The sequence below is a fragment of the Camelus ferus genome, chromosome 12 (assembly GCF_009834535.1).
Source record: "Camelus ferus isolate YT-003-E chromosome 12, BCGSAC_Cfer_1.0, whole genome shotgun sequence".
Classification (NCBI taxonomy): Eukaryota; Metazoa; Chordata; class Mammalia; order Artiodactyla; family Camelidae; genus Camelus; species Camelus ferus.
The window spans coordinates 43,925,863-43,941,167 of NC_045707.1; the positions used below are offsets into that span (position 1 = coordinate 43,925,863).

At 35.1% G+C, this 15,305-nt stretch overlaps 1 long non-coding RNA gene across 1 annotated transcript in view; it reads left to right on the plus strand.

Annotated features, from left to right (window-relative positions):
- The window catches only part of LOC116667712, a 237,469-nt gene that overhangs the window by 93,034 nt on the left and 129,130 nt on the right, over window positions 1-15,305 (plus strand). Inside the window, exons 8-10 of the long non-coding RNA XR_004324713.1 lie at window positions 3,393-3,574; window positions 7,682-7,833; window positions 13,346-13,496. This is a non-coding gene — a long non-coding RNA (uncharacterized LOC116667712). The remainder of the gene's footprint in view (window positions 1-3,392; window positions 3,575-7,681; window positions 7,834-13,345; window positions 13,497-15,305) is intronic.

Sequence of the window (15,305 nt, forward strand, 5' to 3'; positions counted from 1 at the left end):
TCATATACTTCATCTATTTTCCCCACAACCTCTAGCATAAGGCTAAGAACATTACTAGGTGCTCAATAAATTCTTGCTAAATTAAATTGAATTTGCAGCAATAGGATTGTTTTTCATAATACAAAGTGTGAACAAAAGAAATATTTACCAAACAACCCAGTGATACTATAGCAAAGGTTCAAAAACAGATTATAAGTTGCTCCCCAAAGACTTGAAAGGTACACTTCCATTATGGTAATTGTCATCCTCTGATCTGTTAGTCATCTGTGTTCAGGAAGTCATTTTCTGTGACAGTTGTCCACATTTCTGAGAGAGAGGAATTTACCAAGACATTGCTTCGGTAATTACAAATGATTTCACTTACTGCTTGAAAAATAAGAGCAAGAAAGGAAAGAAAATTTATCTTCTGTATTCAACACCTAATTCTCTGAGGACAAAGGCAGGGAGAGGCCAGGTCCTAGAACCTTGACTCCAAGAAGGAGTTGATGAGAGAGAGTAAATCTGAACAATAATAAGTAGACGGAGGAGAGACATTGATGGATGAGTGGCTCCAAGGCCAGAGTTGCTGATAAGCCAAGGTAAACTGAGTCAAAGAATAAAAAATAACAGGAGGATGAGGAGTGTGGTTAGACCCAAAGTGGGCAGGCCTGAATGCCCAGACGTTCATCTTGCAAGTAGGCTAATGGACACCCAATTAGAGCCACAGCATCATTTTTATCTACATCCTTTGGCAGACTCAAGGATGCATTTCTGCCCAGAACAGCTCACAGTGCGATGTTTTATTTCATGTTCATAGAAGAGAACACTGCAAATAAATGCATAAAAGACCTTTACATATGAAAGGAAGGTCTACTTCACTCATCGTGAGATGCCATTTCACTCAGTGAAAACAGTACACCAGGATACCATTTTTCACCTTTCAGACTGGCAAAAACTTCACTGTTGGCAAGACTGTGGGGAAACACTATTTTTACACCTGGCTGGTGGGAGTATAAATTGGTATAATCCCTGTAGGGAGTGATTTGCCATTATCTATCAAAATTATAAATGGATATAGACATTGAACCACCTTGGGGAGTTTAGTCTATAGCTATATTTACACCTAGATAAAATAATGCATGTACAAAGTTACTTATTTATTAAATAGCAGAAATAGAAAACACCCAAATGTCCAATAAACTATGATATGGTTATATAATGAAATACTAGTTGGCTGTAAATCAAGCAATCCCCAAACTCTAAATCTCTGAAATAAAAGTAAAATGAGGACTTTCTCTTGCCCTGCTGGGAAAGGTCTGCAGCAGGAGAAAGGCAAGCCCAGCTGTGTGTTTAATATGTGCCCTTTTCTGCAAAAAAAAAAAGAAGAAGAAAGCTAAGAACATATTTTTATATTTTCTCATATTTGCATGGGGACCTGGAAAAATACACAAGAATGCAATACATGTGTCTGTCTTCCAGAGGGGTGACTGAATGAATGGTGACTGAATGAAAGACTTTTCAGTGTTCATTAAAATTTTGTGATTTTTTTTTGAAATATATGAAAGAATTACTTAAAGATAATTCAAGATCTTTGTCCTCTTAGAACTTATAGTATAGTAGGAGAGACAGAACATAGAGAGATATATAACATAATGTCAAATAATGATAATTACTAAGAATAAAAAGTAAAGTTCTGTGAAGGGATGGACAGAAAAGAGATGATATTTTAGATAAGAGGTCAAAGAGAGGCCACTCTAAGAAGGTAACATGAAAAGAGAAAACTGAATGAAGTTAGAGGGGGCAATGTAGATAACCTGGGAAAGTGATCTGGGCAGAGGAAACAGCAGTTGTCAACATCATGCAGCAAAACCACACCTATTACACTCATCAAGCTACAGTGTGGGACTTTTGGCGAGGTGGCCAGGGGCAAGGTTATGTAAGATCTTGTAGGTCTTGGTGAGGGCTTTGGATTTTGTTCTCTATGTAGTTGGAAGACAATTAACTTTCTGTTGACGTCTGGTGCTCTGTGGGTTCTTCTAGTTCCTTCTCTGTTTTGGCTTTATTTGCCTCCTACCCAGCCAGGGTGCCATGATCACAGTAAAAATGCTCCCTTATCCTGATACTCCCTTTTGCCAGTCTCCATCCTTGAACAACTTCCACTATGCATTTTCTTTTCTCGGGGAGCAGAATAAAAGACAGGCAATGAGCCCAATGCTAGGCTTCACCACAAATTCATGTTCTCTAGCTGCCTTTGGGTCTGAGTCTATAGCCATGAATTTTTCACCTTTTATTAATTTCCTATTGCATCCATCCACTCTCAACCATCCCCTCAGTCGTTACACATTAGTTGATGACCTCACTTCTTGCTTTAACAAAAATTGAGTTCATTGAAATTCCTTTAACTTAACCTGCAGCTATCTCCTAGTCCTTTTCAAACCCACCCCGTCATCTGATAACCTCTCTTTGTGAGTGGCACCATCACTCACTCAGTTAACCAATCAGAACCCTGGGAATCATCCCTGATCATCCCTGATCCGTTCAGTGCTTATATTCAACTAGTGCCTTAGTGTTGTAGATTCTACCTCCTAAATATTCCTGATGCTAGCCCTTCTGCTCCATTCTTACTTCTTAAGGTTAAATTAGGTCATTAAGATGGGACTCTAATGATGAAATTATCCACTTTATAAGAAAAGAAGATCCCTCTCTCTCCCTCCCTCCCTCCCTTTCCCTCGCTCCACCTCTCCACACATCCCCACCTTGGAAACACACTGAGGAAAGGCCAAGGGAAGACATAGTGAGAAGTTGGTCACATGCAAGCCAGAAAAAGAACTCTCACCAGGAACTGAGTCAGCTGGCACATTGATCTTAGACTTCTCAGCCTCCAGAACTTTGAGAAATAAATGTCTGTTATTTAAACCACCCATTCTATGGCATTTTATTATGGCAGCCCCAGCAGACTAAGGGTTGTTGTGAAGATTAATGGGAAACAACATGTGTAAACTCTTCTGAAAAAAACTTGACCATGGTAGGTGCTCTGGAAAATTGGTTACTAAGATTAGCATCTGTTTTCAACCCATGCTCACCCTCTTCCCACCATGTAACAGTTCCAAGGATTATTTGAAGTTTCTGGCTAGTGTTTGCTCTCTTACACTGTGAGATTATGCATTTCATCTGGACATCTATCCATGTTTTCAGTACTCAGTTAGCACCCTAGGACAGAGTAAATAACTGTATCAGACAGAACCATTGTATTATATTTATGCCCTATGTGATCCTCTCCCTTGAGTATGGGAAGAACCTGTGACTTGCTTCTATACTGAACAGAACATGTGGTTATTTTGTACTTGATTATGTTATATACATTCACAGTTCCCATCTTGTTGAAGTCTCTCTTTTCTTTGCTAACTTTGAAGAAGCAAGCTGCAATGATGGAGAATACATGGCCAGAAGCTGGGGGGCATCCTTCAATGTCACCTGACAAGAGACTGGGACCACTATTACAGCAGCCTACAAAGAACTGAGTGCTCTCAACAACCATGTGAACTTGGAAGAAGATCTTTCCCCAGTCAAATTTCAAATGAGACCATGGCCCCAGGTGACATCTTGTTTGTAACCTTATAAGACCGTAGAGAGTACCATAGCTAAGATCTGATCCACAGGAACCTAGTGAAAATAAATGTGGTTTTTAAGCTGCTAAATTTGCAGCAATAGATATCTAGTACATTATCCATCTGTACTCTCAAAACTCTAAAATAGGCTTTGTTTACAGCTTTTATCCCTGCTTACTTTGTCTCTGTCTTTCTCTTTGTCTTTTTTCTCTGCTTACTTTGTCTGTCTCCTCTGGCCTTGGAGATATGTGAGGGAGATGATTACATTTTCTCCATACCTTGATAGTCTTGAGTGCCACATAGAGTCTCCTTGGTGCTTAATAAATGTTCATTGAATGCATTTCCCTCCCGTCTCCTACAATACTTTTCAAATACTTGAAGATAAGCAGGCAGATTCTTGATTGGGTGCAAGGGGATAAAACTTGTTTACAAGTGTATGAAACTGAAATAGATCACAGGAGAGCAAAAATGACAACTGCATGGTGATGTGTCTCATGTCAGCTTTTCAATGGCATCATCTTGATTAATGAGGTCCTTCATTGGTGCAGTCAGTAGGAAAATGAAAAAAAATAAAAAGGACTTTTTCCTCTTATGGTCTACTTTCAAAGGCACTAGTTTCTCATTATGAGTAATCACATATCACTCTGAAAGAAGGGCAAACTTGAAATGACTAACTTTTAGGTTTTAAGGCCTACTATTCAAGTGAAGAGTAAAATATTCCTTTTATAAAACTGATGTTATGATTTCACTTGGATAATTTCATGCTTTGAAAAATGACAGTGTTCTTGTTCAATCTTCTGGTTAATGAATCTGTTTGAGGAGTCTCCTTGCTGAGAAAATTCCAAGAGTTTGCTTTTTAATATTTTGGGAGGGAGTTGATGAGATCAGCAGTATTTTTTTTTTTTTAGATAAATATGTTTTCCATGAAATTATAACTAAAATTTCAGGCGGGAACCACAGTGACGTATTTATTTGTATTAATAGGTAATCAATACATAGTTATTAAAGTGAATTAAATTCTAGCATTTATTGTAAATACAGTGCAAAGACCAAGGTCTTTGGAATTATATGATGCAAGTTTTATCATGTCTCCCACTATTGCAAGCTATGTAACCTAAAAGAGACCTGCTGATTGTCGTGGGTACCCCTCCTCCTTCTCCTATACTTAAAGCACAGTGAAGGGTTATAACAGGACTGGGAGCATGTGATGTGGGGTCAATATCCCTGCTGCTATTTAACACAGTACTGAAGGTCCTGGCCAACGTCGTGAGGAAAGGAAAAGAAATAAGAGAAATAAGGATTGGAAGGAAATATTTTTTAAAAATCTGACAAACTGTTAGGACTAATAAGAGAGTTTAGCAAGGTAGCTAAAAACAAAACGAAAGTACAAAAATTAATAGCAGTTTCTACCAAAGCAATAAGCAACCTGAAAATTTAATTAAAATAAACACCATCCACAACAGCAACAAGTACAAATAGTTTTAACTTAAATGGAATACACAAGACTTTTATGGAGAAAATCTTGAACTTAAATAAAAGCAAGAGAAGATTTCTGGTGTTCTGAATAAACGAAGAGACATTTTGTGCTCTTCGATGGTTCTATCCCTTATGAAAATGTAGATTCTCCCCCAGATTAATCCACATATATACACTCCCAATAAAGTCTCAGTTGGATGTTTTGAAGAATTCAGTAAACTTAGTCTAAAATTTGTATGGAAAATGAATGTCCCCAAACAGTCAAGAAAACATTAAAAACCATAGTTAAGAGAGGACTTGTCCCGTTGATATTGAGACATACTGCCAAAGCCACGGTGAAGATGTCAGTGCTCACTGGCTTAATCTGTGGAGTTAAGGTCATCACAATCACAATGTTTGTTGTGTTGTAGTTGTGAATTGTGGCATACTGATTCTAAAATCTGTATGGAAGAGCAGCAAGCCAATAATAGCCACAATATGCCTAATGGAGAAAAACTATGTGGGAGTATGGCACACAAAATGTCAAAACTTACCATGAAGCTTTAGTAATTAAAATAGTGTGTCATCATTGCAAGGATAGACAGACTGATCAATGCAGCAGAATATAGAACTCCCCAAGCCGACTCACAGATATATGGAAATCTAATGACGGAGATGACACCACAGAACAGTGAGGAAGGAATAGATCTTGAAATTAATGGTTCTGGGAGAGTCATTCATATGAATAAAAAAGACACTGAGGGTTTGTTTTGTTTTGTTTTGTTTTTATTTTTTTATGGTTATTACACAGTACTTGTCATTAGCAAACTGAATTACCCAACAGAAAAAGACACTGAGTTTTATATCATACCATATACAAAAATCAATTCCAGGTAGATTATAGATAAATGTGAAAGCCAACACTATAAAACGTTTAGAAGGCAACATAACAAAATATATTTGCAATCTTGGGATTATGAAGGATTCTTAAACAAGACTTTAAAAATGTAAAGCATAAAGGAAATTTTTGATACACTTGTTACATTATGTTTGAGAATGTCTCTTCATCAAAAATGACCACGAAGGAAATGAAAGGCAAACTATTCACTGGCAGGAAATATTAACTACTGTAACAGTCCGTGGACTAGGGACCAGGATATACACATGAAAGACAGATTGAGAGAACTCCTAAAAATCAGTAAGAGAAGGACAAACAATAGAAAAATACACGAAAGACAGAGGAGATAGAAATAGGAATGAACAATAAACATATGAAAAGATGCTCAACCTCATCAGTAGTTAAGGAAATGCAATTTAAAAGCACAATGTCAGTCAATAGTAAATTGGATAAATTGTAGTAAGTTCATACAACGAAATATTATAGAGCAAATGAATGAACTACAGCCATATAAGACAAAGATGCATTGGTATAATGGAGGTGGGAAAGGAATAGAAAATGTTCTATTTCTTAACCTGGATATTGTGTACTTAGGGGCTCATTGTGCTGTTATTCTTTCTATCTTATACATACCCTATAAATATCCTTTTAAATTTAATAAATGTTGGATCTAAGCTATTTTTTTTTTTAAAGAAGGCATGCATGTTTCCAGGTGTGGAGATCCTCTTAAATCTGTCCTACAGGGCTGTGTAGATGGGCAAGTAGGCCTGAGTAGGAATGCTAACTGTGGGCCATGGGACATGAGGGCTCAGGGGGAAGTAGCTTTAATCTAAAATATCACTCATAAATTTGCTTCTTAAGAGAGGCTAAGGAAATGATAGGGCCTTGACCACATTCCAAATGGGGCAGAAAGAACCTTCTCCCTGTACAAATCTTAAAGAATCATTGGGAGACAAACAAAAATGCTTATGATTATACCCCATAAATTCTGCTCATTCACCCCGCTTCATAGGGTGGTTAAGAAAATCAAATGAGATAATGAATATAAAATAGACCTGCCACATGGGTAAGTGCAGCAAGTATTAGCTCTTATAATTATCATTACCTTATTTTAGGGTGGAATTGCAAAATGATTTTATATTTTCTTTGCACTACTAATAGGGGGATTTTCGTATATACAGATCTACTAAAATGTTATCATGGAATTTAGGAGACGTAACTTTGCTAGGTTTACAATCCATGAGAAATTGAAGTTGTTGAAGTGTTTAATTTTTGCAGTGTTCAGACAATGTGCTTGGGTCAGAACAGCCATCAGAATCACGTAACTTGCCCCAGGAAACAACAGTCATTGTTTGCGAGTTGCCACTGTAAACTGATAGCTGACCTTTATTCTTAAATGCAGCCATCATTACATTTTAACATTCTTTTCCTAACGGATGTCTTCATCTATTATTAATTTATTTTTTTAGGGAAAGAGACAAAGGGCTACTTGTGAAGCTAATTGGAAACTTTGGTTCTAGGTTTCATCTTTTGTTTTGTTAAATTAATATTGGTCATAACATAGAAAAAGAAGAAAAAAACACTAAGACAGAAAAGTGGAGCAAATATCAAGCCTCCCGTGTTGAGCCCAATACAGGATCACTGAGTAGAGTCAGAGACCTAATGAGAAATGTCAGGTATTAGTAATAATAAAATAAAGTAGAAATCTGGGGTACTGAATTGTGTCTGTCTGTCTCTACAGAATAATATTGGAATCATTTGAGGGAAAAGGGACAAGGAAAGATTTGAAGTGATTTATGTAATAAATAATTTCAAAACAGAGAAACACAGCCTTCTTAAATGTAATAGAAGAAAGGATAAGTTTCACGGAGACTTCTGCCAAATAAGAATTTGGTAAGTAAATATCCATACAGAGAAAAACAATGCTTGATATCCAAGTATCAAGCATTAAACGTAGCCAAAATGTGCATTTGTTTGTGCTACTGTCTTACCTCTTCCCTTATAACCTTAATTCTATGCCAGATGCACCTTGATTATGCTCATTTTGAATCTTTATAAGATTGTGCATAGAATGGAAAAAAGACTAAACCATATATTTGTTGATGACCTGGCTCCAAGGTGAGAAAGGGAAATGATATTTTTACATTTTATGAAGTGCCTATGACTAAAAATATAATTTTCCAGCTGTTATTGTCTTACAGAAGTACTTATTCCCTATGGAGCAAAATATGCTTCCATTCTGATATTATTGAGATGATCTGCTGATTGTGACCAACCCCAGGACCCATGTCTGACAAAGAATTATTCAGATGCTTGCCTTGATCTCAGGCTGTGCCTAACCTAGGAAAACTCAGCACTAAGCTATCTCCCTGCAAATCACTCTTGCCTCCAATTTATTCACCAGCTCACTGGTCGCCAATCCACCATTCTATGTCAATGCATAGTCGAAGCATATTCTTCTCCATTACTGTCATAGAATGTCAATTCTGTAATCTGTTTGCAATTAGAACCACTCCAAAAATCTATCTTTCCTTTATCCCCTTCCCTCATGAACTTTAATAGAAGAATAAACATGCCAGTGTTATTCTCACCCACAAATAGAAATCAATCTCTACCAAATTCCTTGGTGTAATATGTATTAGCTTGTCACCAAGGACAAAATTTATATTTACTTAAAGATGTATTTCTCTACACAAAGCTTCTCAGAGCTGCAGTAAATAAAAATGCATGCCTGTTTAAGCATTAAAAAAAAATAGAATCATTCTGAGAAATATAATCCACTTACACAATGAAAAGTCATGGAATGAATGTACCGTATGCCAATAGCGATACGCCTGAAAGAATAATGAGTTCCGTTTTGGTGAGCTTGCTTTAAAGTTCATTGACATTATAGCCAATGCATTTACTGCTGGCTGGTGAACAAAGCCCTAGTCCCAGGTTTTTGGATAATGGTGTAAAAGAAAGATGTGGCAGACAGATGCTGTTCAATTCAGTATTTTTTTAAATTGTGGCAAACTGTCTGGCTTATTTCATTTCTTCTTTCTACATGCTTTGGAGTAATTTAACTTACAGTATTTCATAAATAAAAGGTTATTTTAATAATTAATCCTGACACGTCAACTTCAAGGCAAGTCAGTTCATTTATAAGAAATCCCTTTATGTTTTTAATTCAGATTAGATAAGCTCTTCTTAGGGGGTTATCTCTTTGAAGATGTCTATTAAAAATAGCAGGATATAACACATGTTATTTTCGTACAGCCCTTTGCATTATTTTTGCTCTTTGCTACAATCATCCATACAGTAGAAGCAGGATAAATGACTTCTGACAATAAAGCATTTAACTTGCAACATGTTATGTTTTCTCTATTAGAGTTTACATGGTTTGAAGCAACTCTAAGAAGGAGAAGTCAGCATAGCATGACAAAAATCCAAATGGAAAGTTAAATCTAGAGTTGGATACAAAAGATAATGTACTATCTATCCTAAGTACTGTGAAATGTAATTAACTATTAAGGAAAAAAAAAAAAGAAACAAATCAACAACAAACAAAAAAGGAAACTAATTAGAAAACAAAAAGATTTCCTAACCACAGGCTTTAGGAAACTAATTAGCAAAAGAAAACATGGTATTACTGTTAACAACATCCATTTAACCAAGGTGTCTTTTTAAAGTGACATTCACTGCAATTACAACAATTAAACTAATGTCAGATTTCTTTCTGAATTAGATTAAATAAAAATTTGCTTTTCTTTGAATATTTCATAAGCCAATTTTCAAAAGTCTGGTCTCAGAGAATAATGGAATATTGTTCTATCTTATGGCTCGTAATTTATTTTTTGTTATTACTGAATCTTACATGAGAAATTAGAAATATTTGGAAAAATGAGTGTCTAAATTTTCTATACAGACTTCATGTGTTTATCATGTCAAAAAGTATACATTCACTCAATTGTTATTGAGAGTTCACTATGCTCCAAGAACTGTACCAGGGACAGGGTATACAATGAAGGAGACATGCAAGGGCCCTGCTCTTACTGAACCTGAATTCTAGTGGTGGAGGAGATAGCAAGAGAGTAAACTACGTAAAAATTACTGATTGTGTCATATTTGAGAAATAAATACATAGGGTGCTTTGGTAAAGAATAAGAGAATGAAAGGAGCACCAAGAAATATAAAGCAAATACTAACAGACTAAAAGGGAGAAATTGAAAGCATAATTGTAAGGGGCTTTAACATCCCACTTACATGAATGGATAGATTATTCAGACAGAAAATCAATAAGGAAACATCAGATTTAACATATTAGGCCAGATGGACTTAAAAACATTTACAGAACAGTCATTCTAACAGCAACAGAATAAACTTTCTTCTCAAGTATACATGGAACATTCTCCAGGATAGGTCACATGTTAGGTCTCAAAACAAATCTCAATACATTAAAAAAGATGAAATTATATCAAGCATCTTCTCAGAACAAAGTGGTGTGAAATTGGAAATCAATCACAAGGAAAAATTAGGGAAAACCACAAAAACATGGAGATTAAGCAATATGCTATTGAATAACCAATGGATCATCGATTAAATCAAGAAGAAATCCAAAAATATTTAAAGACAAATGAAAATAGAAATACAACATATCAAAATCTATGGGATACCACAAAACTGTTTCTAAGAAGGAAGTTTATACTAATACAAGCCTACCTACAGAAATAAGAAAAGAATCCCAAATAAGCAATCCAACTTTATACCTAAAAGAACTACAAGAACAAATGTAGTCCAAAATTAGTAGGAGGACAGAAATAATAGAGATTAGAGTGGGATAGATGAAGTAACTAAAAACTTAAGACAGACAAAGCAATTGGAAAGATCAATATAACTAAGAGCTGGTTCTTTGAAAAGGTAAAACTGACAAACCTTTACCTAGACTAATGAAGAAAAAAAGGAGAGGACTCAAATAAAATCAGAAATGAAGTTACAACCAATACCACAGATATACAAAGGATCATAAGAGACTACTATGAACAACTGTATTCCAATAAAAATGGACAGCCCAGAAGAAATGGGCAAATCCTTAAAAAGGTACAATCTCCCAAGACTGAAGCAGGAAGAAATAGAAAATATGAACAGACCAATTACTAGTAATGAAATTGAATCAGAAATTTAAAAACTCACAACAAATAAAAGTCCAGGACCAGATGGCTTCACAGGTGAATTCTACCAAACATTGAAGAGTTAACACCTATCCTTTTCAAACTATTCCAAAAAATTGCAGAGCAAGGAGCATTTCCTAACTCATTCTGTGAGATCAGCATTACCCTGATACTTAAACCAGAGAAAGACATCACACACAAAAAGATAATTTCAGGCCAATATAACCAATGAATATAGATGCAGAAATCCACAGCAAAATATTAGCACACCAAATCCAACAAAACACTGCTAATGGACTATCAGAGAAATTAAAAAAAAAAATCCTACTTACAATTGCATCAGAAAGACAAAATACTAGGAATAAATTTAGCTAAGGAGATGAAAGACCTGTACACTGAAAACCAATGAAAAAAATTTGAAGAAGGCAAAAACAAGTGAAAAGATATTTTGTGTTCATGGATTGGAAGAATTAATATTGTTTAAGTGTTTATACCACCCAAAGTAATGTACAGATTCAGTGCCGTCCCTATCAAAATTCCAATGGCATATTTCACAGAACTGGATCAAATAATTCTAAAATTTGTATGGAGCCACAAAAGGTCGCAAATAACCAAAACATTCTTAAGAAAGAAATCATTTCTGGTAAGAAGTTAGTATCCAAATATTAAAAACTCATAGAACTCAACAACAACAGACACAACCTGATTAGAAAATGGATGGAGAATCTCAATAGACATTTTTCCAAAGAAGATATACAGATGGCCAACAAGCACATGAAAGTATGTTTAACATCGCTAATTATTAGGGAAACACAAATCAAAAAGACAGCTTATAGAATGGGAGAAAATACTTGCAAAAGATGAGACTGACAAGGGCTTAATTTCCAGAATACATAAACAGCTCATATAACTTAATAAGAAAAACAAAAAACAAAAAACCCAATCCAAAAATGGGCAGAAAACCTAAACAAGCAGTTCTCCAATGAAGACATACAAATGTCCAATAGGCACATGAAAAAATGCTTAATATCGCAAATCAAAACTACAATGAGGTATCATCTCACACCAGTCAGAATGGCCATCACTAAAAAATCTACAAACAATAAATGCTGGAGAGGGTATGGAGAAAAGGGAACCCTCCTACACTTTTGGTGGGAATATAGTTTGGTGCAGCCATTATGGAAAACAGTATGGAGATTCCTCAAGAGACTAAAAATAGACTTACCCTATCTATGATCCAGCAGTCCCACTCCTGGACATATATCCAGATGGAACTTTAATTTGAGAAGATGCATGCACCCCAATGCTCCCAGCAGCACTATATACAATAGCCAAGACATGGAAACAACCTAAATGTCCATTGACAGATGACTGGATAAAGAAGTTGAGATATATTTATATAATGGAATACTGCTCAGCCATAAAAAAATAATAAAATAATACCATTTGCAGCAACATGGATGGACCTGGAGATTGTCATTCTAAGCGAAGCCAGAAAGAGAAAGAAAAATACCATATGATATCACTTATATTTGAAATCTAAACAAAAGTCAAAACTGGGCGGTAGACTCATGGTGGTGATCATTTTGTAGAGTTTACAGATGTCAAATTATAATGCTATACACCTGAAATTTATGTAATGAAACAAAAATACAGATGTAGGAAAACAGCAGAATAAACTAGTGAATGATTTTAAAATGTTTGCTTCTCTGAAGAGAAAATTGAAGGGTTGTGACACACAGGATAAAGAAGAGTAACTTTCGTTTTTAACCCGTAAAATAAATGACTTTTAAGAGTTGGGTGTATATAGTGCAGTCACAAAGTTAAACTCAAATAATGTATACTATCATTAAAAAAAGAATAAGGGGATAGGGCCCTAATTAGATTTAGTACTTAAGGAAGGCTTCTGTAAGTTGGTGGCATTTAAGATGAGACCTGAAGGATAAGAAGCTGGTCATTTGGAGAGTGATCCAGATGGAGGGAGAACCAAGTAAAATGGGTGGGAGACAGCTGAGAGCTGGTTCTAGGCATCAGCACAAGACCATGGGGCCAGGGTGGCAAGTGAGGCATGTTCAGTGTAAGTGGCAGTTCAAGAGCTAGCTCTGGGTCCATGCACACAGAGCCCTGCAAGCAGGGTAGAGTTAGGATGTGATTATTTTATTCTAAGAGCACTAGGAAGCTACTGGGGCTTTTTGCAGAGTGGGGAGTGGCATAAATGAATTAAGCTTGACATGATTACGCTGGCTACTTTGCAGAGAATTTCCTGAGTATCAAGAGTAGAAGGGAGACCTCCTCCACCATGTGAGGCTACAGCAAGAAGACAAACATAAGTGAACCAGGAAGTGGGATCTCATCAGACATTGAATCTGCTGGTGCCTTGACACTGGACTTCCAGCTTCCAAAACTGTAAGAATTAAATTTCTGTTGTTTATAAGACAATAAATAAATAAAAAGGAAGATGGGAGAAATCAGCTGGGAGATGCTGTACTGGTCCAGGTGGGGGGACTAGGGCTTGACTTGGAATGGGACCAGTGGAGATGGAGAGAAACAATGGATGTGCAATACCTTTAAAGCAGAATTGACAGGACTTATACCAAAGCCTTGAATGTGAATAGTAAGGGAAAAGACCAAAGGCAGTCACCAGGTTTCAGATTGGGTATCTTACCTCAGTTGCAAAGAAGAAAGACGAATTTTCCCCTGCCATGTAAATTACATATTTGAGTTTGGTGAATGGAAATGTCTCAAAATGCAAGATAACTAATGTATTGCTAATCTCAGAAGAAATATTATAGGTACTCATGTATTATACTATGAAGAACAAAAGTACTGTGCACTTTAATTAGCAGAGCATTTGTTCTCAATTTTCTCTGGCAAATTAATAACTTTGCATTAAAGTTTCCTTTTCTGTAACATTATGATAATAGTTTCAGACTTACCAAATGATTACAAAATTCTTACAATAATATATGTGAAAGTGTAACATGGAGAAGTAGGAGAGAAATAAGCTTTATTAAAATATTTCAGTATGATTTACCTGGCTTCCAAATATGAGCATTCCATTATGTCAACATGAAGAGAAAGTTTTTGTATCAATGACCAAGTTCATATTTACTTTTTCTCCCAGAAGATGATCTCTTAATGCCTTGCATTACAAAAGAAAGCATTCATTGACACCAAAATGATAGTAATTAATAGTAATTAGCTTCTTTTTTTTTCAGTTTGGTGAAAATATTTTGATAAACCCTCTATAAGAATACTATTATATAAAATAACATAATACATGAATAAATATTTTGTTAGAATGTGTGAAAGTGCATTTTAAAAAGTTAATGTATTATATTTTTTCTAGACAAGAATTTTTCTGTTTTACTTCATTCCAGACACTCAATATATAATGAACAGACTTACTAATATTTCTAAACCTTACCTGATTTTTAATCTATTGATATTTTCTACTACAAGGTAAAAATAGAAATGAAAATAAAAAGCAGTCTCTGAAAGCCACAAATTATGATCATCTGAATGAAAAATTAAGTGTGTGTGCATATGTGTGATCCAGGCACAGCAGAGTGCATAATTTCAAAAGGAAGAGGTCTTAAAGGGAACATAATTCTATGTTGGACCAAGTCTTTATGAATACAACCCCATTAACTAATTATACTGTGTGCTGAAACACATTACTGAAATCTATTATGTGAAATAAAACTTAGTGTTGAAGCATGATTTCCACATACTGTGGAGAGTTAATTATTAAATATATTATCCATTGCACAAAAAACAGTGTGGATAATGATGTTTTTGCAGGGCCCAAGTGTGAATGACAGAAAACAAATGTCACCATCAGCCTATTTCACACTGATAAAATTGTTTTATTAGATTTTACTTTTGAAGCATACCTTTTTAAATAGACACAGAAAGTAATACATTAATACATTCTCATTGTGTTAAATTGAAAAAATATAGGGAAATCTTGCCAGTAATCTCTGTCCTCTCCCTCCCATCCCAGTGTTAAAATTTTAGAGTACTTTTTCTAGATATTTTATATGTATTGCTTACCTGTATTTTAAATTTATAATTATAATTTTAATAATAAATAAAATTTAATTAATTAAAAAATAAATTTTAATAATAAATGTGATTTGTTTTAGTAATAAGTTTTCATGCAATTTTAATAATAAATACAATGTAATTCAATTTTTAATAATAAAATGTAAT